This window comes from Pinus tabuliformis, chromosome 6, assembly GCF_031772625.1.
Source record: "Pinus tabuliformis cultivar Carrire ecotype Pingquan chromosome 6, CPIR1, whole genome shotgun sequence".
Lineage (NCBI taxonomy): Eukaryota > Viridiplantae > Streptophyta > Pinopsida > Pinales > Pinaceae > Pinus > Pinus tabuliformis.
Genome location: NC_142292.1, coordinates 448,952,808 through 448,979,944, shown reverse-complemented (window position 1 = coordinate 448,979,944; position 27,137 = coordinate 448,952,808). Strand labels below are relative to the sequence as shown.

Here is a 27,137-nt window from a genome sequence, read left to right as displayed (position 1 = left end):
GTACTCTGATATTGCTTAATAAAAAAACCTTCAGTTAGTTGCACCGGTTTTCGTGCATTGGGTTTTTCCTGGGACATTGGTCCAAAAATAATGGTGTCATGTGGTGTGTTTGTTCTTGTTTCTTTTAGTTGTTGATATGTAATATGTTGAGCATGCACTGGTGTTTATTTTCAGTATTTACTTTGTAAATAACTTGTTAAAGAAAATTAACAAGTAGGTAGGAATAAATCAGAAAAAGTGCATCAAGGGTTTCTAAACTAAGTAAACTTAGAAACTTCAACACCTTGGTCGCTTGGGACTTGCTCCACTTCTAGATCCAGTGAAGCTGGTGGGTCGACCTCTTGGTGGTGAGGCATGAGGTCGATGTCTTTCTCTAACTCCTGTTGCTCCATATCCATATCCATGTGCTCAAGTGCTTGTTCAATTTCTTGAGAAAAGTCTTGCTCCTGCAATTGCTCACCCTGTCTACTTGGTGCCAACTGTTCGGATGAGTCGACTACCTTTAAGGGCACAGTTTCATCTGTCTGTACATGTTGCGTCCCCTGCTATACCTGTTCCTGCGGCGCTTCCTTCTCATGTCTACGCAAATCCTGTTCCTTCTAGAGTTGCTCCTTCAACTCATGCAACTCCTTCTCTGTTTCCTCCATTATCCATTTTTCTCTCTACCTTTGCATGTTTCCCTTGTCGCGATGTTGCCTCTTTGCCTCTATTGCCAAAGCTGCTTGCTACACAAGTGGTTTTGCTCAGAACTTGTAGCTTTGTTCCTCCTCCATGCTATTGACAATCTTCCTCTTGACTTTGTTGTGCGCAGGTATTTTTACCTCTACTCTTGCTGCTGTTGGTGCTCTCCGGGATGCTGCTTCGCTAACCATTCCACAACGATGCCGACCGGTTCATTGGGCCCGAAGAAATTGTAACAATATCTCCATGGGTCTTCCTCTGCCCAATGACACGCCCCGTGGATCCACTGAAACTATACTCTCGTGCAGTGATCTTTTACAAAACAATGCGGGTCATACGGATTGTAGCTCCGGGTGTTGAATGGATATTTCTTGATCTCCTCTGCTTCAACATCTGCATTCTTAAAATTTCGTATCTCGTATAACCCGATATGCAACGGAAGAGTGGGCCAAGGTGCCTTCTTCTTCTGCTGCAGCCTAGCTGACAATCCTGCCGAGATGTAGTATGATACTTCCTACATGACAAGCTTGTCCAAGGCAAAATTCGGTAGAACATGTGGAGGTTTCTCCACATTGTACATTTGTATGAAGGTGTCGGAGGGTGAGGCATACAAATCTGCTATATCGATCAATGCCTCCATTGCTGCCTTCGACATGCAGGGTGGATCATGTTCAAATATCATCTTGTACTTCGGGGTGACAAAATGATCGAACAATTGTGTGATAACTCCTCTGAAGTTGCATTCAAACAACATTTTACAATAAGTGTTCACAGAGGTCTTCGTCTATGTCCATGCCCACTTCAAGCCCGAGAAATCTTGATGGGCACATATTGCATCCAAGATGTAAGCAGACATGTAGATTTCTGTTTGTTGACCTTTGGGCAGATGTCGAGGTCTTGTTACATGTTCCTTCAGCGTGTGATCCAACATGTCAGACCAATTGCATGCTTTTCCTTCACTGGGCAGTTGGTCCAATGCGATCACCCAACTCTGCAGGAAGGTTTTTGTGCTCTCTTGGCCATACAAGTGACATGCAAAGATGACCAAGTATTGATACGCCTTCCACAGTGTCTTTGTCTTGTAGATCTGGTTGGGTTTCATCCCGAATTTGGTCGGCTCCTTCACCCAATTCTTCATGATATCCCTGGAGTTGGCATTATTGCTGGGTATGCTGAAGGGTGCCTCCATGGTGACCACGGGCTTCGACATATGGTACATGTGTTCATAATCTTGTGCCCTGAAGGGAGCAATATCCATCCTGCTGACACTGCTCAATGTCATCATCTCGAGATTAGTATGGAGGAAGATCCAATGTATCATGTTCGCACATGGGAACACGGGATACCTGCATGCAATCTGGTATAAGCCAAACTTGTGAATGTTCACATAGACTTGGTGGTCTTCGAGGTCTTTCCAAAATGTGTCTGCAAATGCATCATTGACCTCTTGCCATTTCAACTTGATGTCCTTGTCTACAATCATCTTGGTGTCTTCATAAATCAGCGAACTTGTAGACACTCGCTCAACTGCTGCTCCAGTTGCACTTCTGTGGATGTCCTTTGATCCTGCTCTCTTGAGGCCATTGATCCTAAGCCGCTGAGAGGCGGACGAAGACCTGCTAGATCTGGAGACATGGCAACATGCATGGCAAGAAATCTATCAACTAAAACCAAATCAAACTTGAGGAACGACATGCCACATACCTGGGGATTGACTGGCAAGGATTGCGCAATTTTTCCTGGGAGGCTGAGAGACTGACTACCAGAACTACGTAAAAGGCAGTCCAGGATGTTGGGAGGCTGGCTGGATGCTGGAATGCGCAATGCGCAATCCAGACTGGCCTGTTGGGATTGCGCAATTCCAGCTAGTAATGGTTGCAGGCCCAGTGATTGTATTGCGTAATTTTTTGGGCCAGCAATCACTCCCTCTTAGAATTGCGCAATGAAAAACTGGAGGATAGTCACTGGGAAGAAATGTGAATTTTATAGGAGGAAGGCAGAGCCTTCCCTCTCAGGATTGCGCAATGCTGTCTTGGTGAGGCAGAGTCCGGGGCAAGGTTGCCCAAACTAGATGACAGGCAACTGAAAGCAAATGTGAATGTGAATGCATGATGATACTGAGTGTAAGCAGGGGTGAATGATTGTGCATGCAAACAGTGAATGCAAGATTCAGAAAATGGAACAACATGCATTTGTGTGAAGCGAGTCGCTGAATCGGCGACCGTTCATGCAAAATAGTGTCATGCATGCGACAATAGTGAGATGCTTACAAAAACTGAAATGGTGCTAGTACAACCTAATATGCATGCAAACGACAACAAGAGTTCATAGAAATCCAATAGACAACACTCATGCAAACCAAAATACAAAAAGCGACAAAAATGCTACAAAAGACAAGTTAAGAGGACTTACCCAGAAATAGCTGAGTTGGATGTGCGAAGACTTCTCGATGTGTTGTGGGATGTAAGAGCTCCAAGATCGATGTGAATAAGTGAGCTCTGAAGCATCGAATAAATAAGTTTGAGGTTCATGACGTGCATGCCACAAATCTAGGAAAAAGCGACACTTGGAGGAAAGATTCTAAAATGATCTTTGCACGTAACCTCCATATGCTAAAAATAGCTCCCTAAAAACTAGGGATGCTTTTTGCATGTTTCTTTTTTCTATTTCGGGAAAACGCAGCCCATGCATGCAAGTCAAATTTTCTCAATCCTAGGTGGAACCGATCAACCCGATGGCACATGCAACAATCTGCCTGCCTAAGGGAGAAATTTGCACATTTTTGGGAGGGATCTAGGCTGGCTACCCAGAGGGATTGTGCAATTTCTGGGTTGAGCAGCTCACTGCAGCCCAGGATTGCGCAATTTCTGGGCTGAGTGGTCCTGTTGGGCCAGATTGCACAGTTTTATCTGGGAAGGTTGACAGACAGGATTGCGCAGTTTTTGAGCCCAACATGTTGTTAGTAAGGATTGTGCAATTTCTGGAGGGAAGAATGGTTCCCCTCCAGAATTGTGTAATTTCTTGAGGGAGCTGCTCAACCTACGACCGGACCAAGTCCGTAGAAACAACCTGTGAGGGGAATGAAGCAAGCTATCATGCACAGGCTGGCAATCTGCTAGAAAACCACTGAAGCTCATGTACTTGACAGTGCAAGACATGCTGCTGAGGATGGTTGGTAGGGAGGCTCCAAAACAAAGCTAAGGCAAAATTTTGGAGGGTGTTGTAGCCACTACAACACTTGGCGACACACTTGTAGAACTCCAACTCTCTGAATGGACTTTGCTTGTGAAAAGCAAGTCTAACACCTCCTGAACTATTATTCAGTTCTTTGTTCGTCTTGGCTTTCGCACTTGCTTGATTGTAGGATGTAGCATCTGCCAAGCTCTTGGTTGGTCGACACACATTCCAAGACAAGCCAACACAGTTGTTTCAATTGGGGTTGAGGGGTATATTGGTGCACAAGCAGTATAGTCGTCAGAGTCTTAGTTTCATCTCTGGTGTTGCTCCGCTGCCATCAGGCCTGGACAGGACCCCGGTGGAGTCACGCAAGAACACAAGCATCGCTCCGCTGCTAGCGAGCCTGGTCAATACCCTGACGGAGTTACTTGCATCACCTCTCTGTGCAGGAAGCCTTTCTCTTCTTTCGCCTTATTCATTTTTCATTTTTCGAATTTTTTCACTTTTCATTTTTTCATTTTCATAACTATGCATAACTTATTGAGAGCAGAAGAGGTTGTTCCTTCAGAGAATTAGTTTTATATATACCTTTGACGTGCTTGTTAAGATTTTCCCCCTCACCTTACTCTACTTGACTGAGATGCCAAGGGTTAACCCAAAAACAACCGACTAGAGTAGGTGACATTAGTTAATGCACAAGCGTTGTGTTTTCACCAAGGTTCACTTTGAACAGTACGTGTTTTCCATCGACATATCATGGACTAAAGATAACAAGTTCTTCATACAGAGGTAGGATGACAGATAACCAAGTAGTGATAGTTGCACAAGGCCTCTTGTACTTTACCCAGTTGGTTTCGAGAGTCGTGCACAGTGTCATGCGAAACTAACCTACGAGTGCAAAACAAGCAAACAAGCACAAAACAAAGCAAAAGCAAAAGTAAATGCGAAATCAAAAAGGGTAAGTAAACAAACAGGAAAGCAAACAAACATGTGAGGTAAGTAAGCAAACAAACATGTGAGGTAAGTAAGAAAACAAGCCTGCAAGCAAACAACCAAAAGCAAACACTACTCCTACTCCTATGCTAACAATGCATAGGCCTAATCACGTAAAGTGATACTTCCAATGCAGCCATCGGTGCATTGGTTGACCCATGTTGGTGAAGGCATGGTTCGCGAACCAACAAACATGAAAGATATAACAATGAAGACAAACACACTCCAAGTTTCAATGTGTCCACAGAACATAAGTGAGTGCAAGTGCATGACATACAATCTATGGACTCGTCATGGTGTTGTGCGACATTATGTGCCGCTGTGAAGCACACGCATACTGTTAACTATGACATGCAAGCAAACGAAAGAAACAAAGACAACTTGCGTTGTGCACATGTGCTTGCAATGTGAGATTCCTCCAATGCATGAGCGATGGGATCGTGTAGTTCGAGTGGAGGAAACATGATCTGTGTATGAGAAATATTTAATGCATACAAATGAGTGATGAGGAGCCTTGGGTGTTTCAACAATTTCTTGATCGGAAGTGAAACCAACCTTAAGACAGCGAGGGCCTAACATAACCATTAGCTCGCACTGAAGTGCCTTGACAGTCTGGGGGGTTTTTACTTCGTCGACAGATAGATCATCATAAACTGGTGGCTTCGAAAAATCAACTGCAATAGAATCATAATCATGATCGAATACGAGAGTAAATAGATCACGACAACTATGATTAGCAAAATCAATGATTTCATTGGCATCCTCATGATCTGATGAATCAAACAGAGGGGTAGATGAGAAGAAGACAAATTCACCCTCTGTGTTTCCAGAAAAAGCAGATGAAAAGTCAAGTGGATTTTCAATGAATAGTTTATCCTCTCCGTTGTCGGATGATGGACTGACATCTGGTTTATCCCGTGAATGAAAAACAATGGGTGCATCTGTAGATGGAGATACACATGCGAAATCAAGGATGGCAGGTTCACCAAAAATGTCAGGAAATAACGGAGGAGGCTCAGACAGAAGGGAGTCATCCTTTGCCGAGTGTTGATGCTCAAGCTCCCAGTCATACTCTTCATGAATGGCAGCGCATGTTGGTTGTGCAACACCAACTCTGTCAATGGCTTGATCCTCATTCACAACAAGTGTAGAGTCTGGAATGGAAGAACACAACACAGTATCATCTGGAGGATCATCCGAGTACAAATATGGAGGTTGAGGTAAAAAATGCACATGACAACTCAAAGGAATCACAACCAAATCTGCACAAAAATTAAGGTGAAGTGATGTTGGGAGGATGTGACAGTTGAACAGATGTGTGTTCCTATTCTCCCACATCATTTTGCAATGGTGGAGTTGTTTGATGAGGGGACGACGAACAATCACTCGTGACAGTGACCGTATCCGTCTGTGATTGCGCGGCTCCATCACTAAAGTATGTTGAGCGAGGCTTGGACTCAAATTTCTTCTTGGAATGGACTGATTTGTTAAGATAGTACTCAAATCTATCCCAAAGATAAGGAAATTTCATCCGGCTTTTCAGAGCTTCAAACTGCAAAACACATAAGTGTTTCCAAAAATCCATATGAGATTCATCCAGGGCCTTCTGTTTTTGTAACCGTTTTTGGTCAAGATGTTCTGGATCAAAATGATGGAAAGTATCTTCAATGAGATCACAAAAATGCTCGAGTGAGTGCACGCTGTCAACTGGTAGGCTGCAACACCACCGTAGTGGGGATTCACGAAGTGTGTATGCAAGCAACAGACTGGCCTCTTCGTCAGAACATCCATCTTCCTTGTCAAGCATGGCAAAGAAGTCGTGTAAGAAGACAGGACAAGCCACTTCGCCTTCACCATCATATGTGGATTAGGACAAGAGATCAAGAAACTCCCTCATAATGTTGAGAGGTTCGACATGCGAAAAACATCATGGAGGGGTGAGTGTGACAGAATCCATGATAGATGTGCAAAGGTTCAAAACATGATGAGAGGACACAGCTTGTCATCTGGCCCTCCTTCTAGCACCAGAAATGTTGACGATGTTGGACCTGCCAACATGTCAGGGGATCTCCCCGGTAAGAAGTCTTAATTAGATCTCAGACCGTTTGGTGTAGGAGTCCTAGCACTGGGTCATACGGTATCGCCTTGACCGCAGTTTCGCACACAGGAAAGTAAGATTTCCCTGTTGGTAGCAAGGGTGTGCCATATGCAGTGAGTCAAGGAAGGTGCATGAGCGGTTCTGACACACAGATGGTGAGTTGAGTGTGCCCCTTGGAAACCTATGAAAGCACGTAGTTAAGAAGGGAACACACGAGCAAAGATGCATCACAACATGGAAGGCAAGTAAGCTAGCAATCCAAAGTGATGGTTAAACCAACAAGACATTTCAGTAAGATTGATACATACATATACAGAAAATAGCTACACATGCATGCATAAGCAAACAAATACATATATCATTTAGATTAAACAAGATTGTTGAAATACAATACAGCATATGCATGAAACATGTTGGCTCTGTTATATTAAGAAATGTAAGTTCCAGATATACAATACAACCATGACCAACCATTAGTTCTGACAGCGGAACGTTACAGTCACTGCCGCTTGCTCCTCCAAAGAGATATACTAGATCTGCACAGTGGAGAAGCCAAGGCTCCTTACAATATTGTCCAAGCCTCTACAATGAGTTATGAGGGACTATTTATAGCAAAGGGTGGGGTGGCCCTTGACATTCCCCTTTGTGACAGTTCATCTACCCTCATGACTCTTCATCTACTCTATGGTTGTTACATCCAACTATCGACACTTGAACTTACACTTAACAAGACATTACATACAATCTGCACATGTACCCATGTGAGACAAAATAGGCTTGAGCAAGCCATGCAAGACATCACTATGAATCGAACAACTGTGGGAAGACCAGCTCTTCAACAACTTCATGGTGGTCGACAGTAGCAAATTGATGCCAAGTGTTGTAGTCTGTGATGGTGTCCGTGTACTCTAAGATGACATCTTTCTAGAAACAAACTCTTGCCTCCATAACATCCGGGTACACTGCTCGAGCTCCTCTATCCAACTCATCTGATAACATGCATATCGTTTCCTTGAGTGTGGCTAGACCAACAACATATTGATGCATGGTGTCTACACTTATCACCAAGTCTGGGTTGGTCGCTATGGGAATCAACTCATCAAAGTACAAGTTAATCTCCAGTTGGACTTGTGCCTTTGTCTTTGCCTGGGTGAGTGTCCCAATAGATGGGATCGCATGTGCGCCCACAACAACATCCATACTCCTAATTACCCATGCATGGGAAGCCTGTAGACTAGTGATGAGCTGCGGGAGATCTTCATAGTTCCGAATCTAACTCTGGATCCGTGCCTTCAGCTCGACTGTTCTAGGCTTCATCATCTTGGGCAAGTGTAATGGGGCTCCCTTGTATCTCATTGTCCATGTTTGCATGTAATCAACAACGACATGCACGTTTGACAAGATACGTGATATCCTAAAACATCGCTGCTACCAACCATTGAGATGGACAACTTCCTTATGCATGATACCAAAATCGGAATACAAGACCCGCATCACTGTGTCAAGGGACAATACTTCATCCAATATTGCTTCTTCAACTCTTCTTGGGCGAATGTTGTAACCAGTTCTGCTCATTGCTTGGTCGTCTATAAATCTTTAGCCATTCGCTCGTTCTCTGCTATCAGGAAGCGAACACTCGAGCTAGTGGCTTTGGCATATGCTCTGGTAGCATCAACCAATGTTGTTGGATGCTTGCACACGTCAGACACGATCACTCGTTCCTCAAACTGCGCAAGAGATGTGTGATCATCCGAAGTTGACACTCTACGAGATTGCACAACTCTATGTTGGGACTCATCAAATGAGATGTTGTGCATCTCTCCCTCCAGATTGTCTCCAAGGATTTCAATGTCTCCTTGGTCGCTTGGGACTTACTACGCTTTCGGATTCGGTGAAGTTGGTGGGTCGACCTCTTGGTGGTGAGGCATGAGGTCGATGTCTTGCTCTAACTCCTATTGCTCCATATCCATATCCATGTGCTCAAGTGCTTGTTCAATTTCTTGAGCAAATTCTTGCTCCTGCAGTTGTTCACCCTGTCTGCTTGGTGTCAACTGGTCGAATGAGTCGACTAACTGTACGGGCGCAGTTTCATCTGTTTGTACATGTTGCGCCCTCTGTTGTACCTGTTGTTGCTGCGATTCATTCTGTTGTATGTGCGGCTCCTGTTCCTTCCAGAGTTGCTCCTTCAATTCATGCAACTCCTTTGTTTCCTCCATTCTCTGTTTTTATCTCTACCTTTGCGCGTTTCTCTTGTAGCATTGTTGCCTCTTCGCCTCTATTTCCAAAGCTGCTTTCTACACAAGTGGGTCTGCTCGGAACTTGCAGCTTTATTCCTCCTCCATGCTGTCAACAATCTTCCTCTTGCCTTTGTCGGGCGCTGGTATGTTTACCTCTACTGCTGCTGCTGGTGGTGCTCTCTGGGAAGCTGCTTTACGTTGCTTTGCTAACCATTCCACAATGATTCCGACCGGTTCATTGGGCCTGGAGAAGTCGTAAAAATATCTCCATGGGTCTTCCTCCGCCCAATGACACGCCCCGTGGATCCACTGAAATTGTACTCTCGTGCAGTGATATTTTACAAAACAATGCGGGTCATACATATGTAACTTCAGGCGTCAAATGGATATTTATTGATCTCCTCTGCTTCGACATCCGCATGCTTGAAATTTGTATCTCGTATAACCCAATCTGCAACGGAAGAGCGAGCCAAGGTGCCTTCTTCTTTTGATGCAACCTAGTTGACAATCCTGCCGAGATGTGGTATGATACTTCCTGCATGACGAGCTTGTCCAAGGAAAACTTCGATAGAACATGCAGAGGCTTCTCCGCGCTATACATCCGTATGAAGGTGCCGAACGGTGAGGCATACCAATCTGCTATATCGATCAGTGCCTCCGTTGTTGCCTTCGACATGCAGGGTGGATCCTGTTCAACTCCTCTAAAGCTGCATTCGGGCAACATTTTACAATAAGTGTTCACAGAGATCTCCGTTTCCATGCCCATTTCAAGCTCGAGAACTCCTGACAGACACAGATTGCATCCAAGATCTAAGTGGACATGTAGATTTCTGCTTGCTGACCTTTGGGCGGATGTCGAGCTCTTGTTACATGTTCCTTTAGCCTGTGAGCCAACATGTCGGACCAATTGCATGCTTTGCCTTCACTAGACAGTTGGTCCAATGCGATCACCCAACTCTGTGTAAAGGTTTCCGTGCTCTCTTGGCCATACAAGTGACATGAAAAATGACCAAGTATTGATACGCCTTCGGCAGTATCTTCGTCTTGTAGATCTGGTTGGGTGTCATCCTGAATTTGGCCGGCTCCTTCACCCAATTCTTCAAGATATCCCTAGAGTTGGCATTGCTATTGGGTATGCTGAAGGGTGCCTCCATGGTGACCAGGGGCTTCGACATATGGTACATATGTTCATAATACTGTGCTCTAAAGGTAGCAATCTTCGTTCCGCTGACACTGCTCAATGTCATTGTCTCGAGATCAGTGTGGGAGACGATCCAATGTATTATGTCTGCGCATGGGAACATGGGATACCTACATGCAATCCGGTACAAGCCGGACTTATGAATGTTCACATAGACTTGGAGGTATTCGAAGTTTTCCCCAAATGTGCCTGCAAATGCATCATTGAACTCTTGCTATTTCATCTTGATGTTCTTGTCTACAATCAGCTTGGTGTCTTCATAAATTGACAAACTTGAAGGCCATTGATCCTTCACTCTTAGAGGCCATTGATCCTAAGCCTGCTAAGAGGTGGACGAACACCTCCTAGATATGGAGACATGACGACATGCATGGCAAGAAATCCGTCAGCTAAAACCAAAGCAAACTTGAGGAATGATATGCCACATACCTGGGGATTGACTAGCAATAATTGCACAATTTTTCTTGGTAGGCCGAGAGACTGGCTGCCAGAACTGCGCAAAAGGCAGTATGGACTGTTGGGAGGCTGGCTGGCTGCAGGAATTGCGCAATGCGCAATCCAAACTGGCTTGCTGGCTGCTGGGATTGTGCAATGCACAATTCCTGCTGGCAATGGTTGTAGGCCCAGTGACTGCATTGCGCAATTTTCTGGGCCAACAGTCACTGCCTCTCAGAATTGCGCAATGCAAGACTGGAGGATAGTCACTAGGAAGAAATGTGCATTTTCTAGGAGGAAGGCAGAGCCTTCCCTCTCAGGATTGCACAATGTTGTCTTGGTGAGGCAGAGTCCGGGCCAAGGTTGCCCAGACTTGCCGACGGGCAACTGAAAGCAAATGTGAATGTGAATGCATGGCGATACTGAGTGTAAGCAGGAGTGAATGATTGTGCATGCAAATAGTGAATGCAAGATTCAGAAAATGGAACAACATGCATGTGTGTGAAGCGAGTCGTCAAATCGGTGACCATTCGTGCAAAACAGTGTCATGCATGCGACAACAGTGAGATACTAACAAAAAATGAAACGGTGCTAGTACAAGTTAATATGCATGCAAACGACAACAAGTGTTCACATAAATCCAGCAGACAACACTCACACAAACCAAAACACAAAAGGCGACAGAAATGTTGCAAAAGACAAGTTAAGAGGACTTACCTGAAAATAGCTGAGCTGGATGTGTCGAAGACTCTTGGATGTGCTATGGGATATCAGAGCTCCAAGATCGATGTGAATAAGTGATCTCTGAAATGTCGAATAAATAAGTTTGAGGCTCATGACGCACATGCCACAAATCTAGGAAAAAGCGACACTTGGAGGAAAGATTCTAAAAGGATCTTTTCATGTAAGCTCCAGCAGCTACCCAGAGGGATTGCACAATTTCTCTGTTGAGCAGCTGACTGCTGCCCAAGATTGCTAATTTTTGGGATGAGCAGTCCCGCTAGGCCATATTGCGCAATTTTCTCTGGGAAGGTTGACAGGTAGGATTGCGCAGTTTCTGAGCCCAACAGGCTGCCATTCAGGATTGCGCAATTTTTGGAGGGAAGACTGGTTCCCCTCCAGAATTGCACAATTTCTTGAGGAAGCTGCTTAGCCTGCAACTGGATCAAGTCCGGAGAAACAATATGTGAGGGGAGTGAAGCAAGCTATCATGCACAGGCTGGAAATCTACTAGAAAACCACCAAAACTCATGTACTTGACAGTGCAAGACATGCTTCTGAGGATGGTTGGTAGGGAGGCTCTAAAACGAAGCTAAGGAAAATTTTTGGAGGGTGGTTGCAGCTACTACAACACTGCTGCAAAACCTAGCAGGGCTTGGAGAGGGGAACACTACAAGGTATAAACTAGACCAAGAGACAACAATGGAGTTGTGTGTGTGCCTTGGGTAGGCATACATGCACGCGGCACAATGGTCGTGCAAGTTGCATGCCTGTGACACAGTAAGCATGTCGGCGTGCACACTCGCTGTGTTGCAGGTAGGCACGCCCACGACCAGGCGCGCCCTTCTGGGGCACAACGGCCCCCTGCCCGCCAAGGGACTGATCTTCGGAGTCAGCCCTTGCCCCCAACAAGACAGAGGGCCGATTCTCGGAATCGACCCCTGCCTGCCATGTGGTCGATTATGAGAATCGGTCCTTGGCAGGGGGGTCGATTGAGAATCGTCCCCTTGGCCTATCAAGGGTTGATTCTCATAATTGACGTCCCCTACCTACTAGGGAGCCGTTGTGGGCACGCCCGACCGTGAGTGTAACTGCCCGCAACACATCAAGCGTCGAGAGTGGTTTATATGAGAATACAAAAACAAATGGTTAAATTGTTGAATGTATAGTTGGGATGATGTTGTACGCAACTACCCAGATTCAAGTTCTACATCAACGCTAAAAGATTTTTATGTTGCATTTAAAAACGTATATTGATTTATACATTCATTTTTATTCATGTGTATAGTTTTTTTATTTTATAACTTATACATATATTTGTTTATTTCATTAAAGCTCAAGAAAGATGCACATAGAGCACCAGATAGTTTTAGAAGTTTTATTGAAAAAATTAAGACGGAAAAATTGAGAAAGCAATGTCTTAGTAATGTTGAACTTGATCCTAGTCTTACTCATTTCATTTGGAATGGGCTCGAGACTATTTAATATCAAATAATACAAGGTGATTGTGAAGACATTGGAAAACTCATACCTAAAAGGGATTATTCCTTAGTTATTGTAGATATTCCTTATGGTTTTAATATCTCAAACATTAAGTATGATAGTGACCCTTATACTTATCAAGCTCTTAGTAAAGTGGTTGTGGGATTTGTAGAACTCACAACATCACCATTATGGAGATTTGTTACATTTCATTCAAACACAGAATTTGCAATTTTATTGACAAGCTTCAAGGGAAAAACAAACTCAAGGATGCAGCTTACATGGTAAGACGTTGAAATTGTATGTTTGATTAATGTTAAAAAAATCATTTATGTACAAGTTAATTGAACTTTTACTATTTCATGTTACAGGCAAAAGTCAAATCTTATTAACCACGAAGATCAACCAATTATAAGTGATTGTGAGTTCATCCATGTTGAAAGTTGGACAAAAGATGATAGATATAAGTATGTGCTTCTTAATTGGGTAGACGGAAAGAGTCATAGCCAAGTACTGATTTATGATGTTGTTGTAAAAAAACTAACATATGAAGATAAAGAAGCAAAATGAGAGATAGTTAACATTTATAAAAAACCACAGTCATTGATTAAGTATCTTATAGATTTATGTTCAAATAAAGGAGATTGGGTTTTGGGTTTAGTCTCAGGCGCAGGAATTTTATTATATAAAATTGAATTTCAATATCTTCTTTTTAAATTTTTAGGTGATTATACTAATTTACCTCATTATTTCTTTTGTACTTGATGATTAGGTACAACACGAACATGCCGCCTACAAAAAGGAAGAAATTGTATTTCCATTGAAAAAGGCCCAATACAATGCAAATTTATTCAACAAAGAATTAATATTGAGTCAATTTCTTCCAAATGCAATGCAAAAAGTTGGTTTGAGGAAAGAGTATTTTAAGGAATCACGTGTGGCAAAAAAGACAAAGAAACCTCAACCACCATTTGATGGAATGATTGGAAAGGCATACATTAAGAGATTCACAGACATCAAAGATCCATCAGAAGAGGAAAATGAGCAAAGTGAATCAAAAAATATTATGGAAGAAGACAATGATGAAACCTAGAAGATGAAGAGTATGGATTACGTGATATTATTGATTAAATTTAAGTTATGTTTGGAAAAGAAGCTCAATTTTTATAACTATTAATTAGTTATATTTGTAATGTTTTGACTTTGACATTTTATGAGAAGAATAAATATTCAGTTATTGTTGTTATATGTTTAATATTTGTATCATGTGATTTTCATTTTAACTTTTATGTGAATTATTATTTTTTGGAAAAAAAACTGTAATTATTATTATTTTTTGACATGAAATTCATAAAAATGTTATTATTTAGCCATTTTTTGTTAATTTTTTCCTATAAAATTTGTTTATTTGACATGTCATTTTTAGCAAAAAAAAAGTCTCAAAATGTGTAATTTTTTTGTTAAATTTATTCAAAATGTGTATTTTTATGTCAATTATTAAAAAATATTTTTTTTAGAAACAATTATTTGATGTGCATTGAAATATTAATTAACGATATACAAGTATATAGAAGATGGAAACTTTAAAATATCGATTTTTTTTTTTTTTTTTTTTTTAACTATGCAAAAAAATAAAGATCCCACTAAAAAAAATGAAAAGAAAAACAAAAAAATATGAAGACAACTACTTCAAAAATTGTTAAATTTAGAAAATAATTATTCACATTTAATACATTAGAAAATTTAAAGTAAAAAAAAAAGTCTTTAAAAAAAAATGAAGACGACGACTACTTAAAAAATTGTTAAATTTAGAAAATAATTATTCACATTTAATAGATTAGAAAATTTAAAGTAAAAAAATAGGTCTTCTAAAAAAAGGGCTCGACGCTGCATCAATACTTTTTATAATCAACATAAAAATCACAACATTTTAAAAATAATGTACATAATAAAATTTAAAGTGTCAAAAACTATGCTTATATGTGTGTGTGTGAATCAACACTTCTCAAAATTGGTTGATTTTTTTATTACTTAAAAAAAACGGGTAATTGTATCAGTTCTCATTTCAAAGTTTACGTTGTTTTGGGATCTAAGTATCGATAGATCCATTTATATATGTTTAGCACGAAGATCTGATGTGGCCCAATGGTGCATATAGGATCCTAGTATCAACATGCAAATGCATATGTAGTATGCAGATACGAATTGCTTGAGGGCGAGCAATATTGGAGTGGGAGGATTTGTAACATCCCCAGTTTCAATTTCCTCAATAGCACAACGAGGATGGATTTCCAAAGTACGTGATGGGTCAGTCATAGGAGCAAGATTACATCATCAGGGGTCCTTGAGGGGTTTTGAGGAGTTTTATGGGGTCCAATGGCGTTCGCTTGGCATATTTCATCATCGGGATCATGTTTGCACAATTCACTTTTGGTTTTGTTGCATTCCAATAATTTTCGTAAAATAGGGTTATTATTGAGTTTGTTTAAATTAATTACGTTTAAAGTGTTATTCTGAGAGGTATATTTGACAAAACACTTTAGTGTAATAGCGTGTTGGAACCGAAACAAAAATTTATATAGGATGGGATGGCGAAAAGTGGATTTTAGTAGCCAGAGAAATGATGGTGACTAATTTACCATTTTCCTGCATTAAAAAATGACTTTAATTAGTCACTTAATTAAATAAAATAATGTAAAAGAATTAAATGGAGAAAAAAACCAATAAGAAAATAAGGGCTTCTAGAAGGATCCATCAAATTTATAAAAGGAGGAGAAGCAAGCCATTTGGGGATATCATGGTTTTGTTGATCATTGTTGTAGTGAGGGTTGGGGAATGAAGTTTCTAGGTCCAACTAAGCCCTAACATAGAATCCCTCAGGTTTACTAATTTGTGTTGGACAAAAACCCAACACCCTTGAGGAGATTCCATCCAAAAGTTTTACATAGCTTCAACAACAACTAGGGATCATATATGTAGTAGATTTGAAGTTGGAGTGAGGATCATCTAGATTCTCAATCTGGGCATCATTGTCATTTATAATATTTTGGAGGCTAGGTTAAGATTGTAGAAGATTATCTAGTGGTCGTCTTTCCCTCAGCGAATTCTAGCTATTGCATTGATTTATTATATCATTGTTAATAAAGTTGATTTGTAGTATTTCTTATGTGTTTCTAAATTCCATGATGTAAATCTATTTCATTTGTCGTAATTTCATGGTGCTTGCTCTATTATTGTCTGGAGGAATTTATGGTTAATTTTTTATTAAAACGGTTTCTGGAAAAATTATACTTCGACATATTACATCAATATACTTCGACATATTACATTAATCTATCACAGAATGAATTTGTTCATCCTGGACTCCCAAAATCAGCGAACAATCAAATGGTTAAGTATGCCTATTGTTGTCCACTATTCTTTCAGTTGATGTGGTCTAAACTTTTCAGATTTATAGGAGTTGGAGGGTAACTTTCTGGCACCACTGGTGTTAGGGATCTTTTTCTTTGTAAAAGGAGTATGCACCATGAAATTCAGCCTGAAATTCTTGTTAATATTGCAAAAGACCCAGTGGACCCGAAGAATATGAAAGGTATTTATGTAATCTGATGTTCTTGCGGGACCCCCTACATTGGTGAAACTGACCGCTCAACTAATCAAAGAATTCAAGAGCACACAACTAACATCAAACATGAGAGAACCCACTCCTCAGTTTTAACAGAACATGCGGAAAATACGAAACATCAGATATGCATTGAAGAGGCCCAGGTCATTGCTAAGCGATGAGCCTCAATATTGCAACTCTCAAGGCTACCAACTTTAATTATCAACCTCGGGTTTGTACAAACTTAGGAGGTACCAACACTATATGTGCAACATACAATGTGTCATTATTTTGTTGTCATGATATAATGGAGTGAATGTAATGAAATCAAATCCTAAACAAATTGCATAAATGGAAATGTTAGATTGAAAATAAATTAATCCTAGGCAAGAACAACAATTTATGATTGAAATCCTAAGATCATGAATTCAAATAAATAGGCCTAATCTACTTTTTAAAAAGGCATATCCTAATTGGTGTTTTGTTCTTCCTCAAAAATGGATTTATATCCAAGGGTTTATGATTCAAACCTAGGAGACAAAAACCAAACATTTTGAGAAAATCTAGTCAATTTTACACATGCTAAATGAGTGCTACAGGAAGTTACAATGTTTGCCACAGGAAGTTATAGGTTTGCTACAAGAAGATATAATTCACTGAATGATCAAGTAAATCAAATCCAAATGGGATGGGGCAAATTTTGTTATTGAATAGGATGTTTTAGGTCTCCATTCTAAGTGAAATCACTCAAAAATACCCATGTTAACACGTGCTAAAAAATATCGGAAAATTATTAGTCTAAAATCTAGAAATTCGAGAACTAATGAGTTAGTTAATTTATCAAATGCATAATCTAATCAAGTGCAAATGAAATGGGGTAAATTTTGTTATTAACTTGAATGTTTTTATGATCTAATTCAGATGAAATAAACTCAAATGAAGCTCATTAGTATGTTCTAAAAAATAACAGATAATTACTACTATTTGCTACAAGGGAGTTCCAGAATATTTTAGATTTGTGAATAAGCAAACTAATTCAAGTAGTTCAATGATTACTGTGACCTTTCATAATTGTTTCAAGGATGAAATCATGTTTGTGATCTTGCAAAAAAACTCACTTCAACCATTTAACCCAATCCTACAAAAAGAAATCATCAATACTAAATGCAGAAATAGGAAAAACAAGAACACAGATGCATGTGAATAAGAAATGAAAAAAAGAAAAGTAAATTATACAAAAGGGTTTTGAGGTTCTTGGGATGGCCAAGCCCAAGAATACTTAGTCTTATGAAGGATACCAAGCTTTAGAAACTAAAAATGACACCACTCTTCATTATTTGAATCAATATAAGTACATCCCTACTAGAAATGAAAGTGGAACTGCAAAAATACAAGTTTTCTCCACAAGAAGACTAAGAAAAACTCACCTCTAGAGGCAAATTCGAATTGATACTTATAAAAAATGATGAGGAAACATTCTCCTTGAAAGGAGGAAGTTTTCGCCTCCAAAATCCCTCAAATAGTGGATCTAGTTCCCAACACTAAGAATCTGAATTAAATGACATGGAACACATTCATAGATCTTCTCAATCATTGGAGCTCCAAAATTTGAGCAATTATTTCATAATATCTTGTTGATTTATTATCCAATATTGATCCTCCTGTAATAGGGAGCAAGTCCCTAAATTATCTCATCCTCCAAATCTTCATAATCTGCCCAATATTCTACAAAAATAAATAATATTGGGCACAAATATGAAATCATTTCTAAGCCTTCATAATGATCATATTAAAGCTAGAAAACATTATTAAGCGTAGAAGTAGAGGTTTAATATAGTGTTCAAGTGCCTAAGAAAGGCTAGATGGGCCTTAATTTATGTCTAATTTATTGGTTTATCACTAGGATTAATCATTTTGATCACCGAAAGTTTAGGGAGGCCATAGAGATTGAAAGGAGACTAAGATATCTAAACAGAGATGATGGCTAAAAAATTAGTAGTTGTTTGGTCTATGCGCTTTCCTCTTGATGATTCTATATATATCTTTAAGTATTTATATATTTAATTTTTTACTTATTTATTTATCAAATTCTATTTATAAGATGACTAAGAAAGGCCAGATGGGCCTTAATTTATGTCTAATTTATTGGTCCATTACTAAGATTAATCATTTTGATCACTGAAAGTTTAGGGAGGCCATAGAGATTGAAAGGAGACTAAGTCATCTAAATAGAGACGATGGCTAGAAAATTAGTAGTTGTTTGGTCTCTTCGCTTTCCTCTTGATAATTCTATATTTATCTTTAAGTATTTATATATTTATTTTTTTACTTATTTATTTATCGAATTCTATTTATATTCTTATTATTTTTCTATATTCTATCTCTTTCTTTTCTTAATTTAGTTTATTAATTAATTTTAGTTTTCATTCTTTTCTTAATTTAGTTTATTAATTAATTTTAGTTTTCATCATTTTTTAGTTATTTTATTTTTATATTTTTATACTTTGAGTTTTAAATTTTTTTATTATTTTCTTTTAGTAGCCATTTAGTGATTCGTAGTATTCCCCTCTTAACTTCTTATTCTTTTGATCTTCTTTCTTTTAAAAAAATTTGTGGCCATTTAGTTATTCAGAGTATTCCCCTCTCTTAACTTCTTATTCTTTTTAGTTATTCAGAGTATTCCCCTCTCTTAACTTGTTATTCTTTTGACCTCCTTTCCTTTAAAACCTATTATTGTTGGTCTTTTCCTTTAATCTTGATTTATTTTTCTTTTGACCTCTTTTTCTATATATGTATTCATAAATTCTTTTAATAATTCTTATTTGCTTAATATATTTACTTTTATTAGTTCTTTAACTTTTTTATATTTATTTACTTTTTAGTCAAAAACTAAATAAAATATTTAGTCAAAACTAAATATTTATTCATTTACTTTCATTTACTCAAAACTAAATGAAATATGTATTTATTTAGTCAAAACCAATATTTTTATATTTATGTGTTTCAAATCTTAATATTTATTTATAGATTTGTTTAGTCTAATCATATTTATTTTTATTCAAAACTTGAATAAATAAATAAAATATTTATTTAGTTAGCAAAAAAATTATTTATTTAGTGCAAATATACCTATTTATTAAGCCACTAGATATCTACTTATTTATTTGACCTTAGTTTATCCAATTAAATATTTATTCAAAATTAAATATTTACTTGACCTTAGTTTATCTAATTTTGAACTTAATGTATTATTTAAGTATGACCAAAAAATTTAATATATTTAATTTTAGATATTTTTATTTAATTCAGGAATTATAATTAAATATTCTTTATTAATAAATAGCAATTTCTTGTCAAAACTAATGGTTAGATTCTGACATTCAAAAATTAATTCTCTACATTGTTATCCCTATTTAATTTTCCATTTTGTCCTGATGATGAACCATGGGTATTTAATGTGTTAATCTAATGTCATGATCTAATTCTTCATCTTCTTGTCCTCATGATGAACCATGAGTATTTAATGTGATCTTCTTCGGACAATTTATTGTGATCAAGATATAGATCACAGAAGTCTAAATTTTGATATTAATAATATTGTTATATTGTAAGTTTATTGGAAGCATTAACTTTAATTTTAAAAAAGTTATAAAATAAAATTGAAATAAAATATTTTGATTTTGAAATTTACAAGTTAGTAATATCCATTCTAAAATAAATTGGGTGAATATCCATGGTTAAGAATGGTTAGATTCTGACATTCAAAAATTAGTTCTCTACATTGTTATCCCTATTTAATTTTCCATTTTGTCCTGATGATGAACCATGGGTATTTAATGTGTTAATCTGATGTCATGATCTAATTCTCCATCTTCTTGTCCTCATAATGAACCATGAGTATTTAATGTGATCTTCTTCGGAAAATTTACTATGATCAAGATATAGATCACAGAAGTCTAAATTCTGATATTAATAATATTGTTATATTGTACGTTTATTGGAACCATTAAATTTAATTTTAAAAAAGTTATAAAATTAAATTGAAATAAAATATTTTGATTTTGAAATTTACAAGTTAGTAATATCCATTATAAAATAAATTGGGTGAATATCCATGGTTAAGAATTTCGTTATATAGTAAGTTTATTGTAAGCATTAAGTTTTAATTTAAAAAATATTATAAAATTAAATTAAAATAAAATATTTATAAAATATTTTGATTTTGAAATGAGTTATGGTTTTTGAGCATGATAAACTATAGTATTGTAAGTAATTATTTTAATTTATATGGTAAAACGGATATTAATTTATAACTATTATTTATATGTTATATATTTTAATGTGATATGTAAATTATGATTTTCTTTTATTTCAAAAAAATCTTTGTAATTTTATTAATTAAAAAAACTTACAATAAAATTATAAAATATATATATATATATATATATATATATATATATTACATTTAATATGTAACGTCTAACATCCAATGCCTACATATCTCCTCTATATTGGTTTATAAAGCACTAGTCAACTCTACCATTCAAATTCAACAATTTGGAGAGAATCATATATGATATTTAATATTTTTATTGTAAAAAGATTATGGATCATCATTAACTTTTATCTTAACACAAAAGAAATTAATATTATTATTATTATATAAGTGCTACGTAGTTAACTAGTACTTAGTATTAAATTAAAATACTAAGAATAACACTACCTTTTCGTAATGTTTTAAAATCTTAATGAATTATATTTTCTCATCCAAAACAAATGTTATTATCAATTTTCTCAAAGAAAAATGAAAAGTTTTCAAACAATTTTTGTGTGTGTTAATTATGATTTATTAGATAAAATTATAAATTTTCCCTGAAATTAATAATAATAATTAAATTTATCTAATTTTAAAGCACTCTAAAATATGAAAAATTTTAAATACAGATTGTACACATTATTAATGTTTTTTTGGCTACCAAATATTTTTATTTAGACAAATGTATTTATAAATCTAAATTGTATATAATATTTATTATTAACATGAAATAAATATTCATCAAATTATTATAATTTTAGGGTGTTTAATAAAAAATAATATTATTAATATTCATAAATTTACAAATATATATTTATCGAAGGAAGAAAGCTAACACTATCATGGTGAATTCCCCCAAAACATGGGAAACAATGTATGGGATGATTTATTAGCCATATCCATGCGATTTCCTCCATCACAAGGAGCACATAAGGAAAATGGATGTGTCTATTAATTTGACTCTTTCTTTTTTTTCCGCGAGTGAAGGTAATGATTATTAAAGTAGTTGTTTACCAAGGCGGAGGAATTGTTTGGAAAAGTGAAGGTAATGATTATTAAAGTAGTTGTTTACGGAGGCAAAGGAACTGTCTCAACTATCAAAAGTGAATTCTCTGGACAGTCAAAGGTAATGATTATCAAAGGAATTGTTTAGGGAGGCCGAGGAATAGTTTCAAAGACCAAAAGTGAGGAATTGTCTTGACGACCAAAAGTGAATTTGGTAATGATTATTAAAGGATTTGTCTAGGGAGATCGAGGAATTGTTTCGACAAACAAAAGTGAATTGACTCGACCATCAAAAATGGTTGGAATTTGAGCAAAAAAATTGCAAAAAATCTTATAGAAGCAGTGTTTGAATAACGTTTTTGAAATTTTGAAATTTAACAATTGTCACTTGAATTTACAAAAATCCTTTAGATTACAACAGAAATTTTCATAGCGGAAAAAAACAATCTCTTTAGACTACGACATTATTAAAGCTAGATAGGAGAGCAAGTCGAGAAAAGTTGATAGTTAATGCAATAATTTTGTTCTTCAATAATTACGTGTGGGTTATTAAAGCACACGTAAAATTTAGATCTGATTCTCATAAACAATTAGTTAATTAAATATTCTTGGAGGGTAATTCAAGAGTTGATAATTAATATAATACCTTCCTTTTTTAATGACACAGTAGGTTAATTAAATGTAAAATGTAGATCCAATCTTTATATCAAATAAACCAACGATTTAAATAATTCCTTCAACATTGCATGCAAGAAATAGTAGAGAAAAAGTTCCATGTCGGATCGAAAGTATGAGGGTTTGCATTGAAAAGTAAGCAACAAACAAGTAAACAACAGACGTTTGTCAGATGGTTGTGAAGAGAGTTTTAGATGTACTAATTAGTTTGGAGGAACTATTATGGGTAATTAATCAGTGTCGATTTATCTTAAATAAATTCCAATTTTGATGATAGATAGACATTTTACTTTGGCTTTTATATATATTACAAGTCTAGTACATACAAATTCACGCATAGACATCCTTACATATTATGGCTGGCTTTTATATATATTAAAAATCTAGTACATACAAATTGACGAATAGACATCCTTACATATCATATTGGACCGTAGAATAAGTCTCTCAACTCAATATAATTGCAATATCATCCAAGTAATATGTCATAATTATAAAATAAAATGTGAACAATGCAAATCAATCATATTTAAAAAAAATGAATTTAAATATTATTAAATAATAATAAAATTTAATATATAAAATGAAACTATCATATACCTACAAAATTTTTAGTTAAAATCAATGCAAAACCTAATATGAGGTTATATAATAAAAACATAGTGCATCCATGCAATAAACTAAGGTAAAGATAGAATTTAAAGTAATTCTTAACCAATCATATTTAAAAAAAATGAATTTAAATATTATTAAATAATAATAAAATTTAATATATAAAGTCAAGCTATTGTATACCTAACCAATGCAAAATCTAATATGTAATGTCAGGTTATATAATAAAAACATAGTGCATACTTGCAGTAAACTAAAGTAAAGATGGAATTTAACGTAATTGTTAAAAAATTTCAATATTTTTTGTAATATCTTTTTGTTGGATATCATTTTTTGGATTCAACCCCGTTAAGTAAGTCATTCATCTATGATCATTTCCATGAGAGATAGTCGTAACTGACTAATTTCTCATGATTTTTTAATAGTCCACTTAGCATTCATTACATTATATCGAGTGATGTCTATTTCAATTATAATAAATTTCCGATTATTTTTTCAATATTTTAAATTGATTTAAATTTTAAAAAAAAAATTCTTATTTTTTTAATTAATTTAAATTAAATGTCTTAAGTTTTTTTTTTTTTTTTTAACATCTAACCTGATGAGAATTTTAAAATGACATTTCGAAAATAAAAATAAAAAACCACTTATGATTAAACTGCCCCTGCTCCAATATAAACTATCTGTATCATCATCCTTAACAAAGGAAACGCATACCAATCAAATTGCAGGACTAATTACACATTGTAAAGACGCCAGATATTTATTCTTTCCAATCAAATTATATGATTAAATAGGATTATTGAAATGACAAACTTGGTAAGTAATCCCTTTACCATAAGAGTTTAAAATTTTTTAAATTGATAAACTAATATATAATAAAAAAATTAGTTTAAATAATAACAATTAAAATTTTATTTTATGTGACGGATTCAAAAAAATCACACTAAAAACAATTCCAATAAATAAAAATCACACTAAAAACAACTCCACTATAATATTGTAAAAATCAAATAAGTCAAACTTACCTCGTCACCTTGACGAGCGAGACATTTATAAAACTGAGGGTTTGGTAAGGGTTTGAAAATTGCTGAAAGAACCCTGATTTGCCTCACTCCGGTAAAAATGATCTGTGACGTCCATCAAAACATCATATAACATGTTCTGCGTAAATCAATGGTGTTGTTTACTTCCTCAGTTTACAATACGATGACAGCAAGTAGAAATGCCACAACATTTAAACACCTGTGTAAAGACGGCCGTTTGAGGGAGGCGCTCTACACTTTGAATGCTACACAAGACCGTGCAGACTCTTATGCCTACGTCTCCCTTTTGAAGGCCTGCATTCAGAACAAAGCTTTACAAGACGGTACGCTCGTCCACGCCCACATCGACAAGAGGGGATTTAATGCAAACAAGCTTCTTGGCAACACGCTTCTCAACTTGTATGTCAAGTGCGGGAATCTGGAGCACGCTCGCAGAGTTTTTGATCGAATGCCCGAGCGAGATGTTTGTTCTTGGACTGTCATGATTGCGGCTTACTCGCGCCATGGACCCCCGGAGGAGGCATGGTCGCTCTTCCATGAGATGCCAAAAACAGGCATTCAACCCAATCAGTTCACCTTTTCCAGCGTTCTCTTAACATGTGCCAGCATGGCATCTCTGGAACAGGGGGTAGAGATTCATCGGCAAATAACAAGAAGTGGGTTTGAGTCTGATGCGGTGGTGGCCACTGCCCTTGTAGATATGTATGCAAAATGTGGGAGTATAGAGAAGGCGCGTGAATTGTTTGACAAAATGCATCAACCAGATATTGTGTCATGGAACGCCATGATCACAGGATATGCACAGAATGGACTTGTGGATGAAGCCCTGAAGCTCTTTAAGCAAATGCCTGAAAGAGACGCGTTCTCATGGACAGGAATGGTTGCAGGATATGCGCAGAATGGACTTCTAGAGGAAGCACTGAAACTCTTCAATGAGATGCCTCATCGAACTGTGGTCTCATGGAATGCCATGATTTCAGGGCTTGCGCATCACGATCGCGGCACAGAGGCCCTGAAGCTTTTTGAACAAATGCAATCAGCAGGTGTAAAGCCAAACTCGAATACCTTTGTGGGTATTCTCCCGGTTTGTGCCAATTTGGCTGTTCTGGAACAGGGTATGCAAATTCACGAAAAGATAATGCGATATGGGTTTCAGTCTCATGTTCGTATCGCGAATGCCGTAGTAGACATGTATGCAAAATGCGGTTGCATAAAGAAGGCACGTGAAGTGTTTGAGGAAATGCCTCAACGAAATGTTGTGTCTTGGACGACCATGATTGTGGCATACGCCATGCATGGCTTTGGCAGGGAAGCCCTTGTACTCTTTGAGCAGATGATAGAAGATGGCATGATGCCAGACCATATCACGTTCGTTGGTGTTCTGACTGCTTGTAGCCGTGCAGGTCTGGTGGATGAAGGCTATGGGTATTTCAATCAGATGATTAAAAAGTACAACATCTTGCCTATTTTGGAGCACTATAGATGTATGGTTGATCTTCTTGGACGTGCTGGGCATTTGGATGAAGCCCTTGACTTTATCAATGGAATGCCCTTAAAACCCGACGCTGTCTTGTGGATTTGTTTGCTCGGTGCCTGTAGACTGCATAATAATATAGAGCTTGCAGAATGCGCGGCAGAACACATATCTGAATTGGATCCTCAGAATACTGCACCTTACGTGCTTCTTTCGAACATCTATGCTGCAGCTGGCAGGTGGAGTGACATTGCAAAGTTGCGGAAAATGATGAAAGATAGGGGCCTTAAAAAGACACCTGGATGCAGTTGGATTGAGGTCAACAATCAGGTACATGCTTTCTTTGTAGGAGATGGAATAGATGCAAAACTTCAAAATGCAATACAAAAAGGCTAAACAAAGCTGGATAGCTGCCTTGGGGATGAAGATGGCATGGTATGTTCTGAGATTTGCATGGAATGGTGTTGATAACGAACAAATTCTTTTCCACCAGAAGGGACAGCTAGCAACTGTGATTGGCTGGCTCGTACTTATATCCCTTCAAAATCTATGAGCATCAGTGACAGCTATTGGGCAAGTGAGTTCTCTACTTTTTGCACAACAAATTGCTATAACGGATGCCAATTATTACCATCATTTCAAGGGTGGATAGTTTTCTTGGGAAAATTATTGATGTTGTTATTTGAAGCAAGCTATAAAAGATCGTCGGTGTATTTCCTCTTTGCATGATGGTAGCATTCAATTAGTTCTGTTTATTGGACCAGATCGACCATGTAGCCTTGGACCTTATATCATCCAGGGATATCATCATTTTGGCTGTGTATGGAAGGGGGTCATAAATTTATCCAGGTATTGGTTTCTCTTACGAGGAGAGGAGATGTTAACTACATTTTAGAAAATTGTTTAAAGAAGGAGGTTGTAAATTTTCCCAAACCCTTTTGAATAAATCTGAAGCTGACAGGTATTGGTTTCTTTTACGAGGAGAGGAGGTGTCAACTACATTTTAGAGAATACCAATTTATTTGTGTAGAAGATGTGTATCCTAGGATTGTTGGTGGTTCCTACGGATATCAGAAAATTAATAACCCACGGATATCAGAAAATTAATGACCCCTCCTCCCTGAGACAGATTAGAGCTCAAAGAGGTTTCTATTATTTTCTAGTTTTACGGAGAGACTTAAAAAATATTTGAAAATTTACAATACTTCTATGGTCAGGTAGATTGCAGCTCCAACAATTTCTATCACAGTCATTTTTATGGAGATGATTTACAACTCAATAGCTTTGGTGGCGAGAAAAATTAAAGCCTTTTTATCGAGAAAATCACATTTCCTGAAACGTAATGCATAGAACAAACATCACGTTACACCTACTTTTATGGA

At 37.0% G+C, this 27,137-nt stretch overlaps 1 long non-coding RNA gene and 1 pseudogene across 2 annotated transcripts in view; both read left to right on the top strand.

Annotated features, from left to right (window-relative positions):
- Window positions 1-14,114, top strand: part of LOC149259247 (uncharacterized) — a 294,553-nt gene extending 280,439 nt beyond the window's left edge. Inside the window, exon 3 of the long non-coding RNA XR_016247014.1 lies at window positions 13,797-14,114. This is a non-coding gene — a long non-coding RNA (uncharacterized LOC149259247). The remainder of the gene's footprint in view (window positions 1-13,796) is intronic.
- Window positions 14,115-24,279: 10,165 nt separating this feature from the next.
- LOC149259246 (pentatricopeptide repeat-containing protein At2g13600 pseudogene) lies at window positions 24,280-26,732 on the top strand (annotated as a pseudogene). The gene is made up of 2 exons (XR_016257372.1): window positions 24,280-26,332; window positions 26,520-26,732. The product of XR_016257372.1 is annotated as a pentatricopeptide repeat-containing protein At2g13600 pseudogene (transcript).
- The last annotated feature ends 405 nt before the right edge of the window (window positions 26,733-27,137 follow it).